The sequence below is a fragment of the Ranitomeya imitator genome, chromosome 3, assembly GCF_032444005.1.
Source record: "Ranitomeya imitator isolate aRanImi1 chromosome 3, aRanImi1.pri, whole genome shotgun sequence".
Lineage (NCBI taxonomy): Eukaryota > Metazoa > Chordata > Amphibia > Anura > Dendrobatidae > Ranitomeya > Ranitomeya imitator.
Genome location: NC_091284.1, coordinates 161,217,801 through 161,242,418, shown reverse-complemented (window position 1 = coordinate 161,242,418; position 24,618 = coordinate 161,217,801).

The following is a 24,618-nucleotide window of genomic DNA, read 5'->3' as shown; positions in this document are numbered from 1 at the left end:
GGGTATCCTCAAGGAAGGAGTCATTGTATCTGCCATCTCCCCTGATTTGCGGCGGGTGCTGCAAAAATTTCAGGCGAATAAACCTGATCGTTGTCCAGCAGAGAAACTGTTCGTCCCTGATAGGTGGACTAATAAACTTATCTCTGAACTTCATTGTTCGGTGTTGGCTGGTCATCCTGGAATCTTTGGTACCAGAGAGTTAGTGGCTAGATCCTTCTGGTGGCCATCTCTGTCACGGGATGTACGTACTTTTGTGCAGTCCTGTGGGATCTGTGCTAGGGCTAAGCCCTGCTGTTCTTGTGCCAGTGGGTTGCTTTTGCCCTTGCCGGTCCCAAAGAGGCCTTGGACACATATTTCGATGGATTTCATTTCTGACCTTCCCGTTTCTCAAAAGATGTCAGTCATTTGGGTGGTCTGTGATCGCTTTTCTAAAATGGTCCATCTGGTGCCCTTGGCTAAATTGCCTTCCTCCTCTGATTTGGTACCTTTGTTCTTTCAGCATTGGTTCGCATGGCATTCCTGAGAATATTGTTTCTGACAGAGGTTCCCAGTTTGTTTCAAGGTTTTGGCGAGCCTTTTGTGGTAGGATGGGCATTGACCTATCCTTTTCCTCGGCTTTCCATCCTCAGACTAATGGCCAGACCGAACGAACCAATCAGACCTTGGAAACATATCTGAGATGTTTTGTTTCTGCAGACCAGGATGATTGGGTGTCCTTTTTGCCGTTGGCTGAGTTCGCCCTTAATAATCGGGCCAGCTCGGCTACCTTGGTTTCTCCATTTTTTTGCAATTCTGGGTTCCATCCTCGCTTCTCTTCAGGACAGGTTGAGTCTTCGGACTGTCCTGGTGTGGATTCTGTGGTGGATAGGTTGCAGCAGATCTGGACTCAGGTAGTGGACAATTTGATCTTGTCCCAGGAGAAAGCTCAACTTTTCGCTAATCGCAGACGCCGTGTGGGTCCCCGACTTCGTGTTGGGGATCTGGTTTGGTTATCTTCTCGTCATATTCCTATGAAGGTTTCCTCTCCTAAATTTAAACCTCGTTTTATTGGTCCGTATAGGATTTCTGAGGTTCTCAATCCTGTGTCTTTTCGTTTGACCCTCCCAGACTCCTTTTCCATACATAATGTATTCCATAGGTCGTTGTTGCGGAGATACGTGGCACCTATGGTTCCATCTGTTGAGCCTCCTGCCCCGGTTTTGGTGGAGGGGGAATTGGAGTATATTGTGGAGAAGATTTTGGATTCTCGTGTTTCTAGACGGAAACTCCAGTATCTGGTTAAATGGAAGGGTTATGCTCAGGAAGATAATTCCTGCGTTTTTGCCTCTGATGTTCATGCTTCCGATCTTGTTCGTGCCTTTCATGCGGCTCATCCTGGTCGGCCTGGGGGCTCTGGTGAGGGTTCGGTGACCCCTCCTCAAGGGGGGGGTACTGTTGTGAATTCTGTGGCTGAATTCACTCCTGTGGTCACAAGTGGTACTGCAGCTTCTGAGCTTCCTCCCTCAGGTGTTCTGGTGAGCTCGTTAACTGCTTCATTACTTAACTCCGCCTGATGCTGCTATCCTTGCTCCTTGTCAATGTTTCAGTGTTGGATCTGAGCTTCTCCTGATTGTTCCTGTGACCTGCTGCTCTGTATAGCTAAGTGCATTTTGCTTTTTGTTGCTTTTTTTCTGTCCAGCTTGTCTTTTGTTTTGCTGGAAGCTCTGAGACGCAAAGGGTGTACCGCCGTGCCGTTAGTTCGGCACGGTGGGTTTTTTTGCCCCCTTTGCGTGGTTTTGCTTTAGGGTTTTTTGTAGACTGCAAAGTTCGCTTTACTGTCCTCGCTCTGTCCTAGAATATCGGGCCCCACTTTGCTGAATCTATTTCATCCCTACGTTTTGTCTTTTCATCTTACTCACAGTCATTATATGTGGGGGGCTGCCTTTTCCTTTGGGGAATTTCTCTGGGGCAAGTCAGGCCTATTTTTCTATCTTCAGGCTAGCTAGTTTCTTAGGCTGTGCTGAGTTGCCTAGGTAGTTGTTAGGCGCAATCCACAGCCGCTTTTAGTTGTGTTTAGGATAGGATCAGGTGTGCAGTCTACAGAGTTTCCACGTCTCAGAGCCCGTTCTTGTATTTTTGGGTATTTGTCAGATCACTGTGTGCGCTCTGATCGCTAAGCACACTGTGTTTCTGGATTGCCTTCATAACACCTGTCATTAGCAAACATAACAGGATACCTTTTCAGGCATTGCAGACTGAGCTTTAACCGGATGGCCACGCTGTCCTCCAACAGGTTTTGGCTTTGCCACGCGTTTTGGGCAAGATACGGGCCCGGCAGATGGAACCTGTTGCGATGTTGATGCCTGCTGCGGCCCCTCCTCCTCTGCTTCAGAACTGCTGCCGCCTGCACCCTGTTCCCCCAATGGCTGCCAATCGGGGTCAAGAACTGGGTCATCTATTACCTCTTCTTGTAGCTCGTGTGCAACTTCGTCTGTGTCACCGTGTCGGTCGGTGGTATAGCGTTCGTGATGGGGCAACATAGTCTCATCGGGGTCTGATTCTTGATCATTACCCTGTGAGGGCAATGTTGTGGTCTGAGTCAAAGGACCAGCATAGTAGTCTGGCTGTGGCTGTGCATCAGTGCACTCCATGTCAGATTCAACTTGTAATGGTCATGGACTGTTAACTGCTTCACTTTCTAAGCCAGGGACGGTATGTGTAAAGAGCTCCATGGAGTAACCCGTTGTGTCGCCTGCTGCTCCTGCTGCATTCTTCTCTGTTGTTGTTTTTGCTGAAGAGGACAAGGAAGCGACTTGTCCCTGACCGTGAGCATCCACTAACGACGCGCTGCTTTGACATTTACCAGTTTCACGAGAGGAGGCAAAAGAGCTAGAGGCTGAGTCAGCAAGATAAGCCAAAACTTGCTCTTGCTGCTCCGGCTTTAAAAGCGGTTTTCCTACTCCCAGAAAAGGGAGCGTTCGAGGCCTTGTGTAGCCAGACGGCGAACCTGGCTCCACAGCTCCAGACTTAGGTGCAATATTTTTTTTCCCACGACCAGCTGATGCTCCACCACTACCACTACCCTCATTACCAGCTGACAATGAACGCCCCCGGCCACGACCTCTTCCACCAGACTTCCTCATTGTTTTAAAAACGTAAACAAACTAACGGTATTTGTTGCTGTCACACAACTTACACGGTGAGCTATAACTTCAGTATGATTTAGCTACCCCTTTACAGGTGAGTGAGACCACAACGAAAATCAGGCACAATGTTACACACTCTGTTGTTGGTGGCAACAAATGAGAGAGATGCCACACACGCAGGACTGTCACTGAAGCACAAATGTAAATATTAATCTCCCACTGATTTGATTTTTTTTTTTTTTTTCAGGGAGACTTTAGGAAAAAAAAATAATAGAATAAAATGATTTTTTCAGGAAGAATTTAGAAACCAAATAAAATAAAATGATTTTTTCAGGGAGAATTTAGAAAACAAATAAAACAAAAAAAGGCTTTCTATGGCCCACTGAGTGAGAGATGACGCACACAGGAGTCAGGAGTGGCACACAAGCCCAGAGGCCAATAGTTATCTCCCACTGATTGATGTAGTGATATTTTCAGGTAGATTTTGGAACCCAAATCAAGCTAAAAAAATAATAGGCTTTCTATGGCCCACAATTGGAGAGAGAGAGAGAGAGATGGCACACCCAGGAGTCAAGACTGGCACACAAGCAGAAAGGGCAATATTAATCTCCCACTGATTTGTTTTTTTTTTTTTTTTCAGGGATACTTTAGGAAAAAAAAAAATAGAATAAAATGATTTTTTCAGGAAGAATTTAGAAACCAAATAAAATAAAATTATTTTTTCAGGGAGAATTTAGAAAACAAATAAAACAAAAAAAGGCTTTCTATGGCCCACTGAGTGAGAGATGACGCACACAGGAGTCAGGAGTGGCACACAAGCCCAGAGGCCAATATTTATCTCCCACTGATTGATTTATTGATTTTTTCAGGTAGAATTTTGAACCCAAATCAACCAAAAACATAAATAGGCTTTCTATGGCCCACTATTTGTGAGAGAGATGGCACGCTCAGGACTGGCAGACAAGCCCAGAGGCCAATATTAATCTCCCACTTTTTTTTTTTTTTGTTCCAGGGAAAATTTATAAACCCAATAAAAAAAATAATAAATAGGCTTTCTATGGCCCACTATCTGAGAGAGAGAGATGGCACGCTTAGGACTGGCACACAAGCCCAAAGGCCAATATTAATCTCCCACTGATTGATTTATTGATTTTTTCAGGTAGAATTTAGAACCCAAATAAAGCAAAAAAAAAAAAGGGCTTTCTATGGCCCACTGAGTGAGTGATGATGCACACAGGAGTCAGGAGTGGCACACAAGCCCTGAGGCCAATATTTTTCTCCCACTGATTGATGTAGTGATTTTTTCAGGTAGATTTTAGAACCCAAATCAAGCAAAAAAATAAATAGGCTTTCTATGGCCCACTGACTGAGAGATGGCACACACAGGAGTCAAGAGTGGCACACAAGCCCTGAGGCCAATATTTTTCTCCCACTGATTGATGTAGTGATTTTTTCAGGTAGATTTTATAACCCAAATCAAGCAAAAAAATAAATAGGCTTTCTATGGCCCACTGAGTGAGAGATGGCACACACAGGGATGACACTCTAGCAGAAATGTCAATCTTAATCTCCCACAAAAAAAAAAAAAACAGGGAGTGTCCAACAATTACTATCTCCCTGCAGTAATCTCAGCCAGGTATGGCAGGCAGCAATAAGGAGTGGACTGATGCACAAATTAAATAAAAAGTGTGGACAAACAAAAAAGATAGCTGTGCAGAAAGGAAGGAACAAGAGGATTTGTGCTTTGAAAAAAGCAGTTGGTTTGCACAGCGGCGTACACACAGCAATGCAGCTATCAGGGAGCCTTCTAGGGCAGCCCAATGAGCTACAGCGCTGAGGGGAAAAAAAAAAAATGTAGCTTCCACTGTCCCTGCACACCGAAGGTGGTGTTGGGCAGTGGAAATCGCTACAGCACAAGCGGTTTGGTGGTTAATGGACCCTGCCTAACGCTATCCCTGCTTCTGACGAAGCGGCAGCAACCTCTCCCTAAGCTCAGATCAGCAGCAGTAAGATGGCGGTCGGCGGGAACGCCCCTTTATAGCCCCTGTGACGCCGCAGACAGCAAGCCAATCACTGCAATGCCCTTCTCTAAGATGGTGGGGACCAGGACCTATGTCATCACGCTGCCCACACTTTGCGTTTACCTTCATTGGCTGAGAAATGGCGCTTTTCGCGTCATTGAAACGCAACTTTGGCGCGAAAGTCGCGTACCGCATGGCCGACCCCGCACAGGGGTCGGATCGGGTTTCATGAAACCCGACTTTGCCAAAAGTCGGCGACTTTTGAAAATGAACGACCCGTTTCGCTCAACCCTACGTACGTGGAATATGCCAAAACTAGTGATGATAGACAATTATGATGGTGAAGATGACACCAACCAAGTAACACTTAAGGGTGCAGCATGGCTAACTGCTTTTCCCAAATGATCAGGTGATGTCACTTCATGGGCTCATGTAGAGCTGTAGCTCCTAGTCTATAGGAGCAAATTTATGACATGATTTCCTCTTCAGAGCTACTGGACTGCCGAAGAATCATTTGGCGACAGCGTGCAGTAGAACTCCCACACAGAAGATGCTCACATGTATGACCAGCCTCCACAAAGACAAGACCTTTCAGGCACTGTTGAGCCTCCTTACTGTATGGATTGTAAATTTAGGTGTTTATTTCCTCCACCTCGCCGGATTCTCACGATGAGATTTGCCCTGGAGCAAAGTTCTATCACCGATATTTCTTGCAGTGTCAGCAACACAGATTGGCATTAGAATTGTGTCTTCCATCTCCTCCAACACAACGTCATCCGAATACAAATGCTGAGCATTTATCTATTATGTTTTGGGATCTTGTGACCTCAAAGCAAAATAAATGAATTTTGGTAATGGCAATAGAGGCAACAGGTGTCACATTCATTTCGTATTGAATAAATTTGTTGCGAATTGATTTCCTGGTGGAATTTATTTATTTTACTTGCTTATTTAGCACCATTAATTCCATTGTACTGTACAGTCTGTCCCAATTGGGGCTCAAAATCTAAATTCCCTCTCAGTACTCAGAGGAAACCCACGCAAACACAGAGAGAACATACAAACTCCTTGCAGATGTGTTAATGTAAATTCCAAAAATATAGTGAATTGCTGTTTTTAGGGAATTTGCATCTTAGCAAAAACATACAGTACATTACTAAAAAATAATATTTTTATTTCCTTGTGTCCATCTCAGTGTTGCAGGTAATTTGTGATGGTAGGGATAGGCTCTAAACAGATTGACTCTTCTCCAATATTTATCGTTTGAGCAAGAAATTCCCTTGCTTATAAATATTTTGAGATACAATGTAGTGACATTATCTACTGCGGGACATTAATAATATGCTTTAGAAACTAACTAGAAAAAATAATCTTTTTCTATCAACTGCTCTACAGTAAAGAGAAAATTGTTCTGCAGAAACCTGGCTGTGTTGAGTATTACTGTGCATGCATGTCTGTCATTGAATGGTGGATGTGCACATTGCTTAACTGCCAATTATTGCCATACTATGCAAATAAATATCAAAACTTTACAGGATAGTAATTCAACAACATTTGATTGACACATTTATTATATTAATTTAGTGTTAGAGAAACGTTCTTGATGAACAGACGATCTGAGACTTTCCTGCTCTTTTAAATATTACCCTTGTGATTAAAAGCAATGATTTTATTTAAAATAGTGCTTAAACTATCAAGTCATTAGATTCAAGTTTTACATGTATATTTATATGGTTGCCTATTTCTCTATGTTTATTGTCCACATAAGCCCCAAAAGAGTGTAGATTAGGTTGCAGAATGGGTTCACACTCATTTAAGCTTCTGAATGATTGTACAGTAAGTCATAGGTTGCATACTTCTATACCAGACAGTGAAATGACCTTGTAAATCAAATCACTTTATGCTTTATAGAAGCATATGTGATACAGCCGGTGATGACTACATACTCATCACAATATTAGACATCTATAATCTTCCTGTGACCTCTCCTTAAACAAGATTTTTTTAATGATCATTTCCACCTGGACATGGTTATAATAAGATACAACATCCTTTTCTTTTACCTTTCAAATTTCAACATTTGAGTGTAAAGACAAGAAATAATTAGCCTTAATTATGCAAGCAAAGAATCATTAATAGGTTACCAAATGTTATCATTATATGTTCTCATAATTCTTACTGGCGGACAATAGTAAAACCTTGAAACTCATTGCCTTTCCATCAACATGACATTTCACAACTTTAAATTTTAATTAAATGTTAGAAGGTGTAAGAGGTTGTATGTGCATTGGTATCTCACAGAAACTATCCAACAGTAATTTGTATTAAAACCTCTGAGGCCCACCTAATAGAATAGTAGAGTCTTTCACCTTAAAGTAGTCATGTAAAATGGCAAATTGCTGCTATACCCAGTTGAAGTTGGAAAAAGAGACTATAGATAGTTTGATATGACATAAAAGGCTGCCTTGTAAAATCCACCAATCTAATATTGGAAAGGATTTGTTTTTCAGTTTTGATGTTAATAATCACCTTCTGGCTGTGGTATTATAATATGAATAGGACTGATATCTAGTGGAGAAGAATGCATCGATCTATTGCAGATTGACTTCAAGTCGAATTTCCTCAAATTCAAAGGTCCCTGTGAATCCAAAAAGTTTACCATTTAACTCGAGAATAGATTAAAAAAATGTTCTACGTCATTTCTCACTCTGTTTAAGACTCAGAGATTGAGATAATGATGTCAGACATGGCAGAATGGGCTTCCCAATAATCCACAGCTATGTATTCACATGGTCTAGAATAATCACTAATCAGGGGAATTATCACAGGGACTATAAAAGATGATAGATGAAAACATGATAGATGGCCAAGCGTTTGATTGTCACTGTATCCTACAGCATAAGGATAGAGGTCAGAGTGCATGGGATAAATAGATGGTAAAAGTCCAGTTTTGATTGTGGTGTAATACTGCAGTGATGAAGAACATGGACATGCTAGTATCAGTCTGTAAATAATAATCCAAATAGTTAACTAGTATAGGGAGATGTGTACCTGTATAGTTAGTGTGAATGTGAATTGATTGATCAGTGATATTGTTAGGGTTGGCGGATTGGGCTAAATAAAATAAATAATAAAGCGCAATCACAACCCGGGGTCCACCGTGCAGAGATGGAAAACTGCTGCTAGTGAACAATGACAGAACACAAGGCGAGTGATTACTTGTACTCACTGGGTTAAACGCCACTCAGTGCGAACAGCACGTGAACTGAACTCACACACAGAAATGAAAGAGCAGCTCTGCAACTGACCTGTGTCACTCACACACAGAAACAAAAGAGATGCTCTGCTACTGAGCTGCGTCACTCACACACAGAAATGAAAGAGCAGCTCTGCAACTGACCTGTGTCACTCACACACAGAAACAAAAGAGATGCTCTGCTACTGAGCTGCGTCACTCACACACAGAAATGAAAGAGCAGCTCTGCAACCGAGCTGTGTCACTTGCACACAGAAACAAAGGATATGATCTGTAACTGAGCTGTGTTAATCACACACAGAAATTAAGGAAATGCTCAGCAACTGAGCTGTGTCACTCACACACAGAAACGAAAGAGATTCTCTGAACCTGAGATATGTCACTCGCACACAGAAACGTAACAGATGCTCTGAGCTTAATACCCCGACTTGGGTTGCTTTTGCTCTGGAACTCTACTATGCTAACTGCACACATGTAGGAACCAGATGCTAAGTCAATAGCTATTTGCCCCCACTGACGCTAGCTGTCTGCCTAAGTGTACAGTTCCAAGCTAGACAGACACACAAAACTTGCAGAGTGGTAGAGACTCCACTCACATAGCCATACATAAAATGATACTATCGTGCCCCTATGTGCCGCTGATTGCTTTATATACATAAGACTCTACCCCAAACACTTATGCCCAGTCGGGCGAGACATCGCATGTGGGCCAATCCAGAGCTGCCACATCATCAGAGTTGGAGATGTCCGTCCACCAATAGGAAGATGCCACATCAAGGACATGCTCAGTAGGGTGATTTCTGGACTTCGACTCCAGAGCGTCCGGTCGCCACTGCCTACTGCTTTTATCATAGACTTGGCTGGAAAGCCAGCAGTAACCAAGTAAACAGCATGATCCTGAGCAAAACGCTGGGGCTGACGTCTATGCACAGCAGCACCATCAGTGGCTGAAGCTGAATGGGAGACTGCAGAGGCAGATAAGACTTGGGATCTACCCTGTGCAGCTGGAGAATCCTGGCGCCTAAAAGATATATTGGAGTAATAGCATCTTAATCCTTCACCCATCAGTGATTTTGCATTTCTTCATATTCATTTATCCTTCCCTTCTTCTAAGAGCCATAACATTTTATTTTTTTCATCCACATTGCTGTATGAGGGCTTGTTTTCTCTGTGACGTGTTTCGCTTTTGAATTACATTATTCATTTCATCATGTGATGCATTGGAAAGCAGTTAAAAAAAATCCTAGTGCATTGCAATTGAAAAAAAATTCAGTTTCACAATTTTGCATGGGTAGTGGGTAGTGTTGAGCGATACCTTCCGATATCGGAAAGTATCGGTATCGGTTTGGATCGGCCGATATTCAAAAAATATCGGATATCGCCGATACCGATACCCGATCCCAATGCAAGTCAATGGGACCAAAATATCGGAATTAAAATAAACCCTTTCTTTCCTTGTAGGTTCATTCTACATGAAGGAAAACAACTAAGAATAATGTAGGATGTATGGGGGAGGTGGCGGAGACATTAAAGGCAATGAGGATTAGTCCAATCAAATAGAATAGCATGTTTTGGTTTTTTTTTAAAGACGTTCGGATTGAAAAAGATATTGACTATGTAAATTTTTTTTATTTTGTCAGATATTGATGTTTCACTATTCCACGCCCTTCCCCTTCTTTTTTTTCTTTTTTTTTTTTTCTTTTCCCACACTTTCATCTTCATCATCATCAGCATCTTTGACATCAACTTCTTCACCTTATTCATCTTCTTCTTCATCTTCTACCTATTTTTTTTTTTTTATTACATTCTTCATATTCATTTTCTTCAACTATTATTATTCTTCCTATTCTACATATTCTTTTTATTCCACTGTTATTATTCTTCCTATTCTACTTCTTCATCATATTCTCATTTGTGACAGGCATTCCCGTAGTTGTTATCTATAAAAGTTGGAAGATTACACCTTCCGTTCTGCCAGTCACAAAAGTTACATTTGTCCGCGTTCAGTTTGGCCTGCAGCATCAGGCTTTATCCAGGGGCACCACGAGGAGGAACGGACTCACCCCCATACACTGCTTAGTCTTCTTCTGCATATAATTTAGATAATATCTTTTGCTCTGATATTAAGTCTTATGCTTAATGTTCTTCTGCTCTTTGTTCTGCAGCCTCTTGTTCTTCTGCTTCTCGGTCTTCCATGTTGTCGTCTCCAGGGTCGTCGTCTCCAGTGTCGTCATCTCCGCCGTCGTCGTCTCAGCCGTCGTCGTCTCCGCCGTCGTCGTCTCCGCCGTCGTCGTCGTCGTCATCGGGGTGGTCTTCCGGGTCGTCGTCATCGGGGTGGTCTTCCGGGTTGTCGACGTTAGGGTCTTCAACTTGGAAATGTAGCAGAAGGGTACAAGAAGGCTGAGAAAATGCCAAGAACCAGCTGATGGAACTGGAACTCGGATGGCTACCCGAAGGTTCAAGAGCCTATGGAACTACCGAGGACCAGCTGACGTTACTGGAACCCGGTTACTAAGCAGGAGGTACCCGTGCTAAAAAGCACTACCAAGGACCGCCTGACGTTGGCGGAACTCGGATACCCAGAAGGAGGCACCTAAGCCAAAGGCTCTGCCCGGAACCAGCTGACGTTACTGGAACCAGGATGGGGAGCAGAAGGTACAAGAGCAAAAGAAACCGCCGAGAACCAGCTGACGGTACTGGAACCCGGATGGGTAGCCGAATGTCCAAGAGCCAATGGAACTACCAAGGACCAGCTGACGTTACTGGAACCCGGTTACTAAGCAGGAGGTACCCGTGCCTGAAAGCACTACCAAGGACCACCTGACATTGGTGGAACTTGGATACCCAGAAGGAGGCACCTAAGCCAAAGGCTCTGCCCGGAACCAGCTGACGGTACTGGAACCAGGATGGGGAGCAGAAGGTACAAGAGCAAAAGACACTGCCGAGAACCAGCTGACGGTGCTGGAACCAGGTGGTGGACCCGAAGGCCCACAGGAGAGGAGAGAACAGCTAGGCCGCGAGGCAGCCGCAGTTACCGAACCCCAACAGTCCTACAGGGGGAGCTGGGCCTACTGGCACTACAGAACCAGCCTTGACTACCAGTTCACGCAGCCCACATAGGAAGCTCCTAAACTGGAGGCACCCTGGAGTTGGCTAACTCGACCGCACCACGACGGGGCAAGCATAGGCGTCTCAGTGAAGTTGACACAACCCGGAAACAGCTGACGGTGCTGAAACCAGGCTTGGCACGAGGGAGTACCTGTGACAAGAACACTGCCGAGAACCAGCTGGCGGTGCTGGAACCCGGATGCGTTGCCCCAGTGTGCAAGAGCCAATGGCACGACCGAGGACTAGCTGACGGTGCTGGAACCCGGTTACTAAGCTGTAGGTGCCCGCGCTTAAAAGCACTACCAAGGACCACCTGGCGTTGGCGGAACTCGGATACCCAGGAGGAGGCACCTAAGCCAAAGGCTCGGCCCGGAACCAGCTGACGGTGCTGGAACCAGGTGGTGGACCCGAAGGCCCACAGGAGAGGAGAGAACAGCTAGGCCGCGAGGCAGCCGCAGTTACCGAACCCCAACAGTCCTACAGGGGGAGCTGGGCCTACTGGCACTACAGAACCAGCCTTGACTACCAGTTCACGCAGCCCACATAGGAAGCTCCTAAACTGGAGGCACCCTGGAGTTGGCTAACTCGACCGCACCACGACGGGGCAAGCATAGGCATCTCAGTGAAGTTGACACAACCCGGAAACAGCTGACGGTGCTGAAACCAGGCTTGGCACGAGGGAGTACCTGTGACAAGAACACTGCCGAGAACCAGCTGGCGGTGCTGGAACCCGGATGCGTTGCCCCAGTGTGCAAGAGCCAATGGCACGACCGAGGACCAGCTGACGGTGCTGGAACCCGGTTACTAAGCTGTAGGTGCCCGCGCTTAAAAGCACTACCAAGGACCGCCTGGCGTTGGCGGAACTCGGATACCCAGGAGGAGGCACCTAAGCCAAAGGCTCGGCCCGGAACCAGCTGACGGCGCTGGAACCAGGTGGTGGACCCGAAGGCCCACAGGAGAGGAGAGAACAGCTAGGCCGCGAGGCAGCCGCAGTTACCGAACCCCAACAGTCCTACAGGGGGAGCTGGGCCTACTGGCACTACAGAACCAGCCTTGACTACCAGTTCACGCAGCCCACATAGGAAGCTCCTAAACTGGAGGCACCCTGGAGTTGGCTAACTCGACCGCACCACGACGGGGCAAGCATAGGCGTCTCAGTGAAGTTGACACAACCCGGAAACAGCTGACGGTGCTGAAACCAGGCTTGGCACGAGGGAGTACCTGTGACAAGAACACTGCCGAGAATCAGCTGGCGGTGCTGGAACCCGGATGCGTTGCCCCAGTGTGCAAGAGCCAATGGCACGACCGAGGACCAGCTGACGGTGCTGGAACCCGGTTACTAAGCTGTAGGTGCCCGCGCTTAAAAGCACTACCAAGGACCGCCTGGCGTTGGCGGAACTCGGATACCCAGGAGGAGGCACCTAAGCCAAAGGCTCGGCCCGGAACCAGCTGACGGTGCTGGAACCAGGTGGTGGACCCGAAGGCCCACAGGAGAGGAGAGAACAGCTAGGCCGCGAGGCAGCCGCAGTTACCGAACCCCAACAGTCCTACAGGGGGAGCTGGGCCTACTGGCACTACAGAACCAGCCTTGACTACCAGTTCACGCAGCCCACATAGGAAGCTCCTAAACTGGAGGCACCCTGGAGTTGGCTAACTCGACCGCACCACGACGGGGCAAGCATAGGCATCTCAGTGAAGTTGACACAACCCGGAAACAGCTGACGGTGCTGAAACCAGGCTTGGCACGAGGGAGTACCTGTGACAAGAACACTGCCGAGAACCAGCTGGCGGTGCTGGAACCCGGATGCGTTGCCCCAGTGTGCAAGAGCCAATGGCACGACCGAGGACCAGCTGACGGTGCTGGAACCCGGTTACTAAGCTGTAGGTGCCCGCGCTTAAAAGCACTACCAAGGACCGCCTGGCGTTGGCGGAACTCGGATACCCAGGAGGAGGCACCTAAGCCAAAGGCTCGGCCCGGAACCAGCTGATGGTGCTGGAACCAGGTGGTGGACCCGAAGGCCCACAGGAGAGGAGAGAACAGCTAGGCCGCGAGGCAGCCGCAGTTACCGAACCCCAACAGTCCTACAGGGGGAGCTGGGCCTACTGGCACTACAGAACCAGCCTTGACTACCAGTTCACGCAGCCCACATAGGAAGCTCCTAAACTGGAGGCACCCTGGAGTTGGCTAACTCGACCGCACCACGACGGGGCAAGCATAGGCGTCTCAGTGAAGTTGACACAACCCGGAAACAGCTGACGGTGCTGAAACCAGGCTTGGCACGAGGGAGTACCTGTGACAAGAACACTGCCGAGAACCAGCTGGCGGTGCTGGAACCCGGATGCGTTGCCCCAGTGTGCAAGAGCCAATGGCACGACCGAGGACCAGCTGACGGTGCTGGAACCCGGTTACTAAGCTGTAGGTGCCCGCGCTTAAAAGCACTACCAAGGACCGCCTGGCGTTGGCGGAACTCGGATACCCAGGAGGAGGCACCTAAGCCAAAGGCTCGGCCCGGAACCAGCTGACGGTGCTGGAACCAGGTGGTGGACCCGAAGGCCCACAGGAGAGGAGAGAACAGCTAGGCCGCGAGGCAGCCGCAGTTACCGAACCCCAACAGTCCTACAGGGGGAGCTGGGCCTACTGGCACTACAGAACCAGCCTTGACTACCAGTTCACGCAGCCCACATAGGAAGCTCCTAAACTGGAGGCACCCTGGAGTTGGCTAACTCGACCGCACCACGACGGGGCAAGCATAGGCGTCTCAGTGAAGTTGACACAACCCGGAAACAGCTGACGGTGCTGAAACCAGGCTTGGCACGAGGGAGTACCTGTGACAAGAACACTGCCGAGAACCAGCTGGCGGTGCTGGAACCCGGATGCGTTGCCCCAGTGTGCAAGAGCCAATGGCACGACCGAGGACCAGCTGACGGTGCTGGAACCCGGTTACTAAGCTGTAGGTGCCCGCGCTTAAAAGCACTACCAAGGATCGCCTGGCGTTGGCGGAACTCGGATACCCAGGAGGAGGCACCTAAGCCAAAGGCTCGGCCCGGAACCAGCTGACGGTGCTGGAACCAGGTGGTGGACCCGAAGGCCCACAGGAGAGGAGAGAACAGCTAGGCCGCGAGGCAGCCGCAGTTACCGAACCCCAACAGTCCTACAGGGGGAGCTGGGCCTACTGGCACTACAGAACCAGCCTTGACTACCAGTTCACGCAGCCCACATAGGAAGCTCCTAAACTGGAGGCACCCTGGAGTTGGCTAACTCGACCGCACCACGACGGGGCAAGCATAGGCGTCTCAGTGAAGTTGACACAACCCGGAAACAGCTGATGGTGCTGAAACCAGGCTTGGCACGAGGGAGTACCTGTGACAAGAACACTGCCGAGAACCAGCTGGCGGTGCTGGAACCCGGATGCGTTGCCCCAGTGTGCAAGAGCCAATGGCACGACCGAGGACCAGCTGACGGTGCTGGAACCCGGTTACTAAGCTGTAGGTGCCCGCGCTTAAAAGCACTACCAAGGACCGCCTGGCGTTGGCGGAACTCGGATACCCAGGAGGAGGCACCTAAGCCAAAGGCTCGGCCCGGAACCAGCTGACGGTGCTGGAACCAGGTGGTGGACCCGAAGGCCCACAGGAGAGGAGAGAACAGCTAGGCCGCGAGGCAGCCGCAGTTACCGAACCCCAACAGTCCTACAGGGGGAGCTGGGCCTACTGGCACTACAGAACCAGCCTTGACTACCAGTTCACGCAGCCCACATAGGAAGCTCCTAAACTGGAGGCACCCTGGAGTTGGCTAACTCGACCGCACCACGACGGGGCAAGCATAGGCGTCTCAGTGAAGTTGACACAACCCGGAAACAGCTGACGGTGCTGAAACCAGGCTTGGCACGAGGGAGTACCTGTGACAAGAACACTGCCGAGAACCAGCTGGCGGTGCTGGAACCCGGATGCGTTGCCCCAGTGTGCAAGAGCCAATGGCACGACCGAGGACCAGCTGACGGTGCTGGAACCCGGTTACTAAGCTGTAGGTGCCCGCGCTTAAAAGCACTACCAAGGACCGCCTGGCGTTGGCGGAACTCGGATACCCAGGAGGAGGCACCTAAGCCAAAGGCTCGGCCCGGAACCAGCTGACGGTGCTGGAACCAGGTGGTGGACCCGAAGGCCCACAGGAGAGGAGAGAACAGCTAGGCCGCGAGGCAGCCGCAGTTACCGAACCCCAACAGTCCTACAGGGGGAGCTGGGCCTACTGGCACTACAGAACCAGCCTTGACTACCAGTTCACGCAGCCCACATAGGAAGCTCCTAAACTGGAGGCACCCTGGAGTTGGCTAACTCGACCGCACCACGACGGGGCAAGCATAGGCGTCTCAGTGAAGTTGACACAACCCGGAAACAGCTGACGGTGCTGAAACCAGGCTTGGCACGAGGGAGTACCTGTGACAAGAACACTGCCGAGAACCAGCTGGCGGTGCTGGAACCCGGATGCGTTGCCCCAGTGTGCAAGAGCCAATGGCACGACCGAGGACTAGCTGACGGTGCTGGAACCCGGTTACTAAGCTGTAGGTGCCCGCGCTTAAAAGCACTACCAAGGACCGCCTGGCGTTGGCGGAACTCGGATACCCAGGAGGAGGCACCTTAGCCAAAGGCTCGGCCCGGAACCAGCTGACGGTGCTGGAACCAGGTGGTGGACCCGAAGGCCCACAGGAGAGGAGAGAACAGCTAGGCCGCGAGGCAGCCGCAGTTACCGAACCCCAACAGTCCTACAGGGGGAGCTGGGCCTACTGGCACTACAGAACCAGCCTTGACTACCAGTTCACGCAGCCCACATAGGAAGCTCCTAAACTGGAGGCACCCTGGAGTTGGCTAACTCGACCGCACCACGACGGGGCAAGCATAGGCGTCTCAGTGAAGTTGACACAACCCGGAAACAGCTGACGGTGCTGAAACCAGGCTTGGCACGAGGGAGTACCTGTGACAAGAACACTGCCGAGAACCAGCTGGCGGTGCTGGAACCCGGATGCGTTGCCCCAGTGTGCAAGAGCCAATGGCACGACCGAGGACTAGCTGACGGTGCTGGAACCCGGTTACTAAGCTGTAGGTGCCCGCGCTTAAAAGCACTACCAAGGACCGCCTGGCGTTGGCGGAACTCGGATACCCAGGAGGAGGCACCTAAGCCAAAGGCTCGGCCCGGAACCAGCTGACGGTGCTGGAACCAGGTGGTGGACCCGAAGGCCCACAGGAGAGGAGAGAACAGCTAGGCCGCGAGGCAGCCGCAGTTACCGAACCCCAACAGTCCTAGAGGGGGAGCTTGGCCTACTGGCACTACAGAACCAGCCTTGACTACCAGTTCACGCAGCCCACATAGGAAGCTCCTAAACTGGAGGCACCCTGGAGTTGGCTAACTCGACCGCACCACGACGGGGCAAGCATAGGCGTCTCAGTGAAGTTGACACAACCCGGAAACAGCTGACGGTGCTGAAACCAGGCTTGGCACGAGGGAGTACCTGTGACAAGAACACTGCCGAGAACCAGCTGGCGGTGCTGGAACCCAGATGCGTTGCCTTGCCTATTAAAGATTGTCTTCCTAGAGCCCCAACTAGCGGTGTTGGAGCAAAGGGTAAGCAGGGGGAGATGAGTGTAGGCCGAAGCCTGCACTGGAGGCAGCTTTGTGTCTGCGTTGCGTTTGCAGGACACTTTGCCGGCTACACACTGGGGGAACAGCTGGCGTTGCTGAACCCCACTAACACAATGGCGTGTGTTTTTCTCTTTGCAGCTAGCACTTGCGGGCAAAAACTAGCGGTGTTAGAGCCCGTGTTGAAGCAGGAGGAGGAGGAGAGGAGCAGAGTGTAGGCCGAAGCCTAGTTGAACCAATTTCAAAGGAAACCTTTAACCCCCCCCTCAGGTGTTACAAAGTACAAGAGACACACCTTGTGCAGTATTAATGCTGCACAAGTGAAAGGTTGCTCTATTAATTTGTCTACTTGCACACGCTGAATGAAAGACATACACAATTTACCCCATTCTACAGTCAAACTGTAGTGGATGCGTGACTTGGTTTTTTGATGAGACGCAGCACAGGTGTCCAAAATAACGCCTTGGTGCTTGGCGCAGCTTCCTGAGCGTTGTTATTTGCTGTACAGGAGTCTGCGCTCTTGTGTTATCCCTTGGCAATGCCCTGTTAGCGCTGCCCATCTTATGACATCATTTCATGTTGGCCGGTGCGGTTAACGATGGCCATAAATCCCAGACCCACAGTGTCTTTTCATAAAGCCACACTGCGGTGCTGGGATTCGTGGCCTTGAGCAGTAAATATTTTGGCCGCTCACACACGTCCTTACACCTGCTTCAGACTGGGCGGCCTCTGCTGATCCCTTTTCGCATGCCGCGGCCATGAGGCTGCACAGTCTGAAGAAGGCGGAAGGAGATGAGTTAAGACAGGCGAAGATATGCACTGCTCGTGCCCATCAATCACACCCTCGCAGTCAAAATAATTAAGACAACGAGGAGCATTTTATTCAGGCAGGGCGGACGAACAGGCGCAAGTAGCCAACCAATGATGTCAGAAGACGGGAAGCGCTACCAAGGGGGGTGCTGCGTATCATTAGAAAGGAAAGTCACTCCTCAGGGACAGTGGAATGGTCTCAAAGAGACACATTTTGTACGTGTTGAGTTCCACGTGGGCAAGGAGAAAACATCAGCCACCTTGTACAAATGCAGCAGTACTGCTGTACAAGGTGGCTGTTATACATATAAACACCTGGGGGTGGGGGCCAGGCTCCCTTCAATTTCAGTTCATGTGCCTGCGTGGCGTTTGCAGGTCACGTTGCAAGCTGCACAGCAGGGGAACAGCTGGCGGTGCTGAACCCCACTAACACATTGGCTGGTGTTTTTCTCTGTGCAGCTAGCATGTCCGGGCAGAAACTGGCGTTGTTTTAGCCCAGGGTCAGCAGGAGGAGGAGAGGAGCAAAGTGTAGGCCGAAGCCTGCACTGGTGGCAGCTTTTGGTCAGTTGTGCCAGCGTGGCTTGTGCTGGACACGATGCCGACTACACAGCAGAGGAACAGCTGGCGGTGCTGAACCCCACTAACACATTGGCTGGTGTTTTTCTCTGTGCAGCTAGCATGTCCGGGCAGAAACTGGCGTTGTTTTAGCCCAGGGTCAGCAGGAGGAGGAGAGGAGCAAAGTGTAGGCCGAAGCCTGCACTGGTGGCAGCTTTTGGTCGGTTGTGCCAGCGTGGCTTGTGCTGGACACGATGCCGGCTACACAGCGGGGGAACAGCTGGCGGTGCTGAACACCACTAACACATTGGCTGGTGTTTTTCTCTGTGCAGCTAGCATTTCCGGGCAAAAACTAGCGGTGTTTGAGCCCAGGGTCAGCAGGAGGAGTAGAGGAGCAGAGTGTTGGCCAAAGCCTAGTTGAACCAATTTCAAAGGTTACCTTTAACCCCCCCCTCAGGTGTTGCAAGGTACAAGAGCCACACCTTGAACAGCATTATTGATGCACAAGTCAAAGGTTGCTCTATTTAATTTTGCTCCTTGCACACGCTGAATTAAACACGTACACTATTTAGCCCATTATACTGTCAAACAGTAGTGGAGGCGTGACTACTAGTCTTTTTAAGGAGACGCAGCACAGGTGTACAAATTTACACCTAGGTGCTGTGCGCTGATTCCTTACCGTTGTTATTTGCAGTACAGGAAACTGCGCTCTTGTGTTATCCCTTGGCAATACCCTGTTAGTGCAGGCCGTCTCATGACCTCATTTCATGTTGGCCGGTGCGGTTAACGATGGCCATAAATCCCAGACCCACAGTGGCTTTTCCTAAAGTCACACTGCGGTGCTGGGATTCGTGGCCTTGTGCAGTAAATATGTTCGCCGCTCACACATGTCCTTACACCTGCTTCAGACTGGGCGGCCTCAGCTGATCCCTTATCGCATGCCGCGGCCATGAGGCCGCACAGTCAGAAGAAGGCGGAAGGAGGGGAGTGAAAACAGGGGAACATATGCACTGCTCGTGCCCATCAATCACACCCTCGCAGTCAAAATATATGAGACAACGGGGGGCGTTGTGTCGGGCAGGGGGGACGCACAGGCTCAGCCAGCCAACCAATGATGTCAGGAGACGGGCAGCGCTAACAATGGGGGTGCTGCGTGTCATTAAAAAGGAAAGTCACACCTCAGGGACATTGTAATGGTCTGTAATGAGTCACATTTTGTACTTGTTGAGTTCCACGTGTGCAAGGAGAAAAAGTCAGCCACCTTGTACAAATGCAGCAGTACTGCTGTACAAGGTGGCTGTTATACATAGAAACACCTGGGGGGGTGGGGGGCAGGCTCCCTTCAATTTCAGTTCATGTTCCTGCGTGGCGTTTGCAGGAAACGTTGCAAGCTACACAGCAGGGGAACAGCTGGCGGTGCTGAACCCCACTAACACATTGGCTGGTGTTTTTCTCTGTGCAGCTAGCATGTCCGGGCAGAAACTGGCGTTGTTTTAGCCCAGGGTCAGCAGGAGGAGGAGAGGAGCAAAGTGTAGGCCGAAGCCTGCACTGGTGGCAGCTTTTGGTCAGTTGTGCCAGCGTGGCTTGTGCTGGACACGATGCCGACTACACAGCAGAGGAACAGCTGGCGGTGCTGAACCCCACTAACACATTGGCTGGTGTTTTTCTCTGTGCAGCTAGCATGTCCGGGCAGAAACTGGCGTTGTTTTAGCCCAGGGTCAGCAGGAGGAGGAGAGGAGCAAAGTGTAGGCCGAAGCCTGCACTGGTGGCAGCTTTTGGTCGGTTGTGCCAGCGTGGCTTGTGCTGGACACGATGCCGGCTACACAGCGGGGGAACAGCTGGCGGTGCTGAACACCACTAACACATTGGCTGGTGTTTTTCTCTGTGCAGCTAGCATTTCCGGGCAAAAACTAGCGGTGTTTGAGCCCAGGGTCAGCAGGAGGAGTAGAGGAGCAGAGTGTTGGCCAAAGCCTAGTTGAACCAATTTCAAAGGTTACCTTTAACCCCCCCTCAGGTGTTGCAAGGTACAAGAGCCACACCTTGAACAGCATTATTGATGCACAAGTCAAAGGTTGCTCTATTTAATTTTGCTCCTTGCACACGCTGAATTAAACACGTACACTATTTAGCCCATTATACTGTCAAACAGTAGTGGAGGCGTGACTACTAGTCTTTTTAAGGAGACGCAGCACAGGTGTACAAATTTACACCTAGGTGCTGTGCGCTGATTCCTTACCGTTGTTATTTGCAGTACAGGAAACTGCGCTCTTGTGTTATCCCTTGGCAATACCCTGTTAGTGCAGGCCGTCTCATGACCTCATTTCATGTTGGCCGGTGCGGTTAACGATGGCCATAAATCCCAGACCCACAGTGGCTTTTCCTAAAGTCACACTGCGGTGCTGGGATTCGTGGCCTTGTGCAGTAAATATGTTCGCCACTCACACATGTCCTTACACCTGCTTCAGACTGGGCGGCCTCAGCTGATCCCTTATCGCATGCCGCGGCCATGAGGCCGCACAGTCAGAAGAAGGCGGAAGGAGGGGAGTGAAAACAGGGGAACATATGCACTGCTCGTGCCCATCAATCACACCCTCGCAGTCAAAATATATGAGACAACGGGGGGCGTTGTGTCGGGCAGGGGGGACGCACAGGCACAGCCAGCCAACCAATGATGTCAGGAGACGGGCAGCGCTAACAATGGGGGTGCTGCGTGTCATTAAAAAGGAAAGTCACACCTCAGGGACATTGTAATGGTCTGTAATGAGACACATTTTGTACTTGTTGAGTTCCACGTGTGCAAGGAGAAAAAGTCAGCCACCTTGTACAAATGCAGCAGTACTGCTGTACAAGGTGGCTGTTATACATAGAAACACCTGGGGGGGTGGGGGGCAGGCTCCCTTCAATTTCAGTTCATGTTCCTGCGTGGCGTTTGCAGGAAACGTTGCAAGCTACACAGCAGGGGAACAGCTGGCGGTGCTGAACCCCACTAACACATTGGCTGGTGTTTTTCTCTGTGCAGCTAGCATGTCCGGGCAGAAACTGGCGTTGTTTTAGCCCAGGGTCAGCAGGAGGAGGAGAGGAGCAAAGTGTAGGCCGAAGTCTGCACTGGTGGCAGCTTTTGGTCAGTTGTGCCAGCGTGGCTTGTGCTGGACACGATGCCGACTACACAGCAGAGGAACAGCTGGCGGTGCTGAACACCACTAACACATTGGCTGGTGTTTTTCTCTGTGCAGCTAGCATTTCCGGGCAAAAACTAGCGGTGTTTGAGCCCAGGGTCAGCAGGAGGAGTAGAGGAGCAGAGTGTTGGCCAAAGCCTAGTTGAACCAATTTCAAAGGTTACCTTTAACCTTCCCTCAGGTGTTACAAAGTACAAGAGCCACTCCTTCTGCAGCATTAATGCTGCACAAGTAAAAGGTTGCTCTATTAATTTTTCTACTTGCACAAGCTGAATGCAACACGTAGACTATTTAGCCCATTATACTGTTAATCAGTAGTGGAGGCGTGACTTGTCTTTTTAAAGAAAAGCAGCACAGGTGTCGAAAACAACACCTTTTTGCATGGGCGCAGCTTCCTGAGCGTTGTTAGTTGCTGTACAGGAGTCTGCGCTCTTGTGATCCTTTGGCCATGCGCTGTGAGCGCTTCCTGTCTTATGACCTCATTTCATGTTGGCCGTTGCGGTTAGCGATGGACGTGAATCCCAGACCCACAGTGTGTTTTTAAAAAATCACACTGCGGTGCTGGGATTCGTGCCCTGGTGCACTAAATATGTTTGCCGCTCACACATGTCCTTACACCTGCTTCAGACTGGGCGGCCTCATCTGATCCCTTATCGCCTGCCGCGGCCATGAGGACACCCAGTCTGAAGAAGGCGGAAGGAGATGAGTGAACACAGGCAAACATATGCACTGCACATGCCCATCAATCACACCCTCGCTGTCCAAAAAAATAAGACACCGAGGGCCGTTGTTTCGAGCAGGGGAGATGCACAGGCGCAGCCAGCTAACCAATGATGTCAAAAGACGGGCAGCGCTAACAAGGGTGGTGCTGCGTGTCATTACAAAGGAAAGTCACACCTCAGGGACATTGTAATGGTCTCTAATGAGACACATTTTGTACGTGTTGAGTTCCACGTGGGCAAGGAGAAAAAGTCAGCCACCTTGTACAAATGCAGCAGTACTGCTGTACAAGGTGGCTGATATACATAGAAACACCTGTGGGTGGGGGGCAGGCTCCCTTCAATTTCAGTTCATGTGCCTGCGTGGCGTTTGCAGGTCACGTTGCAAGCTACACAGCAGGGGAACAGCTGGCGTTGCTGAACCCCACTGACACATTGACTGGTGTTTTTCTCTGTGCAGATTGCATGTCCGGGCAAAAACTAGCGGTGTTAGAGCCCAGGGTCAGCAGGAGGAGGAGGAGAGGAGCAAAGTGTAGGCCGAAGCCTGCACTGGTGGCAGCTTTTGGTCGGTTGTGCCAGCGTGGCTTGTGCTGGACACGATGCCGGCTACACAGCGGGGGAACAGCTGGCGGTGCTGAACCCCACTAACACATTGGCTGGTGTTTTTCTCTGTGCAGCTAGCATTTCCGGGCAAAAACTAGCGGTGTTTGAGCCCAGGGTCAGCAGGAGGAGTAGAGGAGCAGAGTGTAGGCCGAAGCCTAGTTGAACCAATTTCAAAGGTTACCTTTAACCCCCCCCTCAGGTGTTGCAAGGTACAAGAGCCACACCTTGTGCAGCATTAATGCTGCACAAGTAAAAGGTTGCTCTATTTGTTTTGCTCCTTGCACACGCTGACTAAAACACGTACACTATTTAGCCCATTATACTGTCAAACAGTTGTGGAGGCGTGACTTGTCTTTTTAACGAGACGCAGCACAGGTGTCAAAATTTGCACCTAGGTACTGGGCGCAGATTCCTGAGCGTTGTTATTTGCTGTACAGGAGTCTGCGCTATTGTGATCCCTTGGCCATGCGCTGTGAGCGCTTCCTGTCTTCTGACCTCATTTCATGTCGGCCGTTGCGGTTAGCGATGGACATGAATCCCAGACCCACAGTGTGTTTTCAAAAAATCACACTGCGTGGCTGGGATTCGTGGCCTTGTGCAGTAAATAGGTTTGCCGCTTACACATGTCCTTACACCTGCTCCAGACTGGGCGGCCTCAGCTGATCCCTTATCGCCTACCACGGCCAGGAGGCCGCACAGTCTGAAGAAGGCGGAAGGAGATGAGTTAAGACAGGCGAACATATGCACTGCACGTGCCCATAAACCACACCCTCGCTGACAAAATAAATATGACAACGAGGGGCGTTGTTTCTAGCAGGGCGGATGCACAGGCGCAGCCAGCTAACCATGATGACAAAAGACGGGAAACGCTACCAAGGGGGGTGCTGCGTATCATTACAAAGGAAAGTCACACCTCAGGGACAGTGGAATGGTCTCAATGAGACACATTTTGTACGTGTTGAGTTCCACGTGGGCAAGGAGAAAAAGTCAGCCACCTTGTACAAATGCAGCAGTACTGCTGTACTAGGTGGCTGTTATACATAGAAACACCTGGGGGGGTGGGGCCAGGTTCCCTTTTAATTTCAGTTCCTGTGCCTGCATGGCGTTTGCAGGTCACGTTGCCGGCTACACAGCAGGGGAACAGCTGGCGTTGCTGAACCCCACTAACACATTGGCTGGTGTTTTTCTCTGTGCAGCTAGCACTTCCGGGCAAAAACTAGCGGTGTTTGAGCCCAGGGTCAGCAGGAGGAGGAGAGGAGCAGAGTGTAGGCCGAAGCCTGCACTGGTGGCAGCTTTTGTTCTGTTGTGCCAGCGTGGCTTGTGCTGGACACGTTGCCGACTACACAGCAGGGGAACAGCTGGCGGTGCTGAACCCCACTGACACATCACCTAGTGTTTTTTCTGTGTAGACAACACTTCCAGGTGGCAACTGACAGTGTTGAAACCCAGGGAATCAAAGAGGAGCAGAGTGTAGGCCGAAGCCTGCAGTGGAGCAAGTTGAAAGGGAACCTTTCACCCCCCCCCCAGGCATTTGTTGCTGAAAGAGCCATCTTGTACAGCAGTAATACTGCACATGGAAAATGGTGGCTCCGAAAATTATGCTCCTTGCAAACGCT